This window comes from Stomoxys calcitrans, chromosome 2 (assembly GCF_963082655.1).
Source record: "Stomoxys calcitrans chromosome 2, idStoCalc2.1, whole genome shotgun sequence".
NCBI lineage: Eukaryota > Metazoa > Arthropoda > Insecta > Diptera > Muscidae > Stomoxys > Stomoxys calcitrans.
This window is the reverse complement of record NC_081553.1, coordinates 61,086,893-61,093,132: the sequence shown is the minus strand read 5'-3', so window position 1 is coordinate 61,093,132 and position 6,240 is coordinate 61,086,893.

Below are 6,240 nucleotides of genomic sequence, written 5' to 3'. Positions count from 1 at the left end.
TAATTTTTCTATAGGTATGTATATCAAATATTAAAATATTTTAAGTTCTGGCTGTTTGCGCTCTTTTACCTTGATCTTCTTGCTCGAGATCATATTGGGTTGCCCAAAAAGTAATTGCGGATTTTTCATATAGTCGGCGTTGACAAATTTTTTCACAGCTTGTGACTCTGTAATTGCATTCTTTCTTCTGTCAGTATCAGCTGTTACTTTTAGCTTGCTTTAGAAAAAAAGTGTAAAAAAGTATATTTGATTAAAGTTCATTCTAAGTTTTGTTAAAATGCATTTACTATCTTTTAAAAAATCCGCAATTACTTTCTGGACAACCCAATATTTAATGCTTTCTATTCAAGGAATATCATAGCATGAACTTATAAGAGTAGAGCAAGTGTGTGTTGTTATTCAAAACACTGTGACTGGCTTGGTGGATCATGATTTCTGCGGCCTAAGCATAAAAGCACATGTAGTGGCGATCCTGCACAATCTGGAAAAAGTTTAAGAAATTTGGTAAAGCCCTTTTCGTGGCCATAAGTAACAATTAAACATCAGTTAGACAAAGAAACAAACTTTAACTTTGATATTTAATTAGAAGATTGTCCAAATAGCACAGAATTCCAACATTCCGAAATCCTAGTAACTCAAATGAAAGGCTAATCCTCATTTACCTTTCAAGGTTTTTTTTAAAGGGGAAATGGGCTTCAAACCCTTTCCATCCCTTCTATACATCTACATTATTGCAAAGCAACAACAAGCTCTGTTGTTTCCCCTTTCAATAAATCTAAAAACAACAACAATTGCAGCGCTCTTAATTGCAACGACAACAAGAAGACAACATGATTATTCTCGCACTTTCCCCAATTCCCTCCCACTCTCCTCACTAATTGAGTGAGCATTGCTCACTCACAGTTTTTTTTTTGCTCCACCACTATCCTCATTCTATTTACCATTTGTTGCCTAATCTTCTTAGTTTTGCCAAACCTCTTTAAAACGGTCGCACGCAATGTTAAGCCCTCATTAAAGTTCTTCTTAAAAAGCATTTAAAACTAGTGGAAACTATCTATAAATGTAATAAAACAAAAGAAAAGTAAAGTGCAATTAATGTATAAAAAAAGATTTATTTGGAAATTCTTTAAAAATGCATTACAATTCGCAAATATGAAACGGTAACGGTAAAAAAAAAACTATTATTATTGGGCTGCGGTTTTCGTGTCTGTTGTACGCCGAGTGTGTATCCATCAGCAATGTTGTTTTTGTGCAAAGAGGCTGTATGAGTGAAAGAGAGTGTGAGAGAGAGAGGTGGTAAAAATGTTCTTGTGTTGTTAGATTTGATCAAGTGTTGTTTTTGTTTTTGCTTTACCAAGGTAAGAAAGATACGAAGCCTCCCTTTTATAGCTACGTTTAGAGATTACGTAATAACTTGTTGTTGTGTGTGTCTAAGATGAAGATGTCATCTCACTGCATTGGCAAAAGTGTTTAAACTGTACCGAAAAATTACATGAACTTTTGTATTAGTGTAAAGAATGTAAGAACTTTTGTATTAGTGTAAAGAATGAACAAATTTGCATCTATGAACAAATTTGCACCTGGAAATTTTTGTGGTAAGTTTGTTTACATACAGCTGTGTTCAAAATAATATGAGTGCTACATCCTCATATTTTGAAAAATCAAATTTGTTGGCACATAAATAACTAAATTTGGTGGTATTATAAGGGTGCATTATTTTTTTGGTTAGTGCTTTTTTATACCCTACACTACCACGGTGGTACAGGGTATTATTTGGGATTAGATTTCGAATATTACATTGTTTTCGAATATTAAAATGAGGTCAAAAAATGGGGCCACCTCCTAAACTAGTCCCCAAATCGTAATATTAGCTAATCGTATCTATATGGGATTCAAATGAAAGGTATTTGATATTAGATTACGAATATGAAACTAAAAATTCCAAGTATCTGGGTTGCGCTCTAAGTGCTAACACCACCCCAAATTGGTTTATTGACCAAGTATGAGAATGTGGGGATCAAGTGATGTATATTTTAAGTAAAATGCGAACCTAAGATACAACCCTAATAATAATCTGAAATTTTCACAGATTGGCTAAGTTGGTCTGGAATGAGTGATAGGCTATGTAATTTTTGATATCGAAAGGGGACGCACCCTCCACTAACAGCCGCCCCATCACAAAAGACACTTCCTAATAGGACATTTTTGGACCATGGTAATATGGAGTTGAAATCCGCCGGTATCCGCTTTTGGCGCCAAATGCCTGGGTGTCTACCACACCCCCAAAACACTAACAAACAGGACATGTTTACCGAAAATGGCAATATGGGTATGGGGTAGGCTGCCAGATTCTTGGCGCCAGAATTGGATACCAAATCCGCGTTCTGCTTCAAAAGACCTTTCTTTTGAGCAGCCCCATATGGCTACGATCGATAAATATGTCCAGCTTATGGGGTGTTTTGGGGGTGGAGCGGCCACTCAGGCACTTGATCCTGAAAATAGATATCAGTTTCGTGCTCTACTTCATAAACCTTTCATTTGGGTCCCATATTGTATGCCCGGTCTGTATGCCTATTCGTATTCTACTCACCAATGATTTCCATTCGAACCCCGTATTGCCATTATCGGCCAATATGGGTGTTTATAGCTGTCATATATAGACCGATTTGCCTATAAGGGGTCTGAGGCCCATAAAAGCCTTATTTATTACCCAATTTCGCTGAAAATTGAGTGAAGTGAGTTGTTTTCAACCTCCTGATATACGACCTTAATATGGTTCAGATCGGACTATTATTAGATTTAGCTGCCATATAGACCGATCTGCCGATAAAGGGTCTGAAGCCCATAATAGTTTTATTTTTTTATACGATTTCGCGGGGATTTTAAATAGTGAGTTGTTTTAAGCCGAGATACAGCCGCCATATAGACCTATCTGCCGTTTAAGGTTCTGGAAACCATAAAAGCAGAGTTGTTTCAAGCTTTCCGACATCCGACCCAAATATGAGTCAGATCAGATTATACAGATACAGCTGTCATATAGACCGATCTTTCAATACTACGTCCAAAATTTCATTCCAATCGTATAAGAATTGCGCCCTCTAGAGGCTTAAGAAGTCAAGTCCCCAGATCTGTTAACATGACAGCTATATCAGGTTATGAACCGATTTGAACCATACTTGGCACAGTTGTTGGATAGCATAACAAAACATGTCGTGCCAAAATTCATTCCAATTGGATAAGAATTGCGCCCTCTAGAGGCTGAAGAAGTCAAGACCCATGATCGGTTAATATGACAGCTATATCAGGTTATGAAACGATTTCAACCATACTTGGCACAGTTTTTGGATATCATAACAAAACACGTTGTGCAAAATTTCATTCCAATCGGATAAGAATTGCGCCCTCTAGAGGCTCAAAAAGTCAAGACCCAGATCAGTTTATATGACAGCTATATCAGGTTATGGACCGATTTGAACCATACTTGGCACAGTTGTTGGATATTATAACAAAACACGTTGTGCAAAATTTCATTCCAATCGGATAAGAATTGCGCACTCTAGAGGCTCAAGAAGTCAAGACCCAAGATCGGTTTATATGGCAGCTATATCAGGTTATGAACCGATTTGAACCATACTTTGCACAGTTGTTGGATATCATAGCAAATAAGATAAGAATTGCGCCCTCTAGAGGCTCAAGAAGTCAAGACCCAAGATCAGTTTATATGACAGCTATATCAGGTTATGGACCGATTTGAACCATACTTGGCACAGTTGTTGGATATCATAAAAAAACACGTTGTGCAAAATTTCATTCCAATCGGATAAGAATTGCGCCCTCTAAAGGCTCAAGAAGTCAAGACCCAAGATCGGTTTATATGACAGTTATATCAGGTTATGAACCGATTTGAACCATACTTGGCTCAGTTGTTGGATGTCATAACAAAATACGATGTGCAAAATTTCATTCCAATCGGATAATAATTGCGTACTCTAGAGGCTCAAGAAGTCAAAATTTCAAGCGGCTAGCTTTACTCCTTCGGTAGTTAGCGTGCTTTCGACAGACGGACAGATGGACGGACGGACAGACGGACTGCCATGGCTAGATCGTCATAAAATGTCACGACGATCAAGAATATATATACTTTTTGGGGTCTCAGACGAATATTTCGAGTATTTACAAACAGAATGACGAAATAAGTATACCCCCATCCTATGGTGGAGGGTATAAAAAATCCCTGTAAAGAGATGCGAGAATAGATTTTAGATCCCATGCATCATAGATTTGCAGTAGTCATAAAAAAATAGGTTATTACTCTAGAGGCCACCGTAGCGCAGAGGTTAGCATATCCGCCTATGACGCTGAACGCCTGGGTTCGAATCCTGGCGAGACCATCAGATAATATTTCAGCGGTGGCTTTCCCCTCCTAATGCTGGCAACATTTGTGAGGTACTATGCCATGTAAAACTTCTCTCCGAAGAGGTGTCGCACTGAGGCACGTCGTTCGGACTCGTCTCTAAAAAGGAGGCCCCTTATCATTGAGCTTAAATTTGAATCGGACTGTCGCTCATTGATAGGTGAGAAGTTTGCGCCTGTTCCTTAGTGAAATGTTCATGGGAAAAATTTACAATTTTACTCTAGAAACAGAAATCTAAGTTTCCATGAAATTTTCTCAACAAAAGGGACGAAAATTTTTCCAAAAGGCAAAATTTCAATAACATTTTCTCTTAAGCTGAACATTTATTGTTCGCTTTTCCTAAAATGGAAAGATTTTCATTTCGACCCACTGTTGTCCGCATAGTTGTGTACGCCATTCCACATAAAGGTAATATTCGCCTTTCACACTCCGTCTCCGTTTATTGGCTTTTGGCCAATTAGCCACAGAAAATATTCCAATTCCTAGTGGCTTTCTATGATCTCTGCTTGTGTTTGTGGGCAAACGTCCACGGAGTGAAGTGATGCAAAAATTGCACCTATGTCTGCTGCAAACGAAAAGGCATAACGAATTTATTCATAGCTGTCCAATTTCAAGTTAAACATGAACGCTTCTACGATTAATTGCAGCGTGGCCAAAAACATTTTTTGAAATTTATTGTGATTTTATTAAATTGCAATATGTTCCTAAGACGGCAGGGTCCACGTAGTTCCCGTGCACTATAGGGACTTGTATGGTGTTGTTCTGCTTTAGGTTGAAACATTATATTGAGTATATATTGGGTTGCCCAAAAAGTAATTGCGGATTTTTTAAAAGAAAGTTTCTAAAGCAAGCTTAAATTAACAGCTGATAACTGACAGAAGAAAGAATGCAATTACAGAATATGAAAAATCCGCAATTACTTTTTGGGCAACCCAATGGTATTTCGTTGGCAAGTACGAGTATTTAATTACATGAATTTATTATGTTTTAAGAGTCTACGTTTACTCAATTTTGTCATCGTATTGCAAAGTGGATACAATTACAGTGTGTCATTGAATGCATTCATTTCTTTCGAAAAGTAGCAAGAGGTAGGAGAGAAGACAGTGTTGATTTATTGGATTTATTTCACAGAGGGCTACCCCGTGATTCGGTAGATGGCGTGACCACTTATGACGCTGAAGAACTTGGTTCGGACCTTGATGAGATTTTTAGAATAATTTTTTAGCGGTTCAGCCGCGTAAGACCTTTGCACTCAGTAGTGTCTGTCTACAGCACGCCGTTCACTCTCAACTTTACCCAAAAATCCCATCTAAACGGAAAATGAGGCCAAGTCTTAGGGCGCCTTTCGACCCCAAAAGCTCTCTTGTAGGCTGATCGGCACAATATGGGACTCAAATGAAAGAAATTTCTAAGTAGAAAATCAATCGAGCCTTCAAATTTACTGGGCATACAAATTAGCCGGACCTTCCCCAAAGAAATCGCTTAGCTGAAAAATATTTCCACTAAAATTAGAAGGTATTCAGAGTAGGGGACTACTTTTTTTTCTAAAATATAATCGACAGGTCGATCATGACGAAAAAGGAGATCAATTGGAAGGATTTTGAGTGTAAAGTACCAAATGCGAATTTGGGGAAGACATCTCAAAAATACATACCCAAAAACCATTAAGGGCAAAAGTCAGGCGGTGCCGACTGTATAATACCCTACACCTACTTATAAGTACAATGTGAGACCCATATCCAATTCTGAACTTGCAGTGGCTTCAGGAGTGAAAATCGGGCGATATATATATATGAGAGCTATATCTAAATCTGGCCCGATTTTTT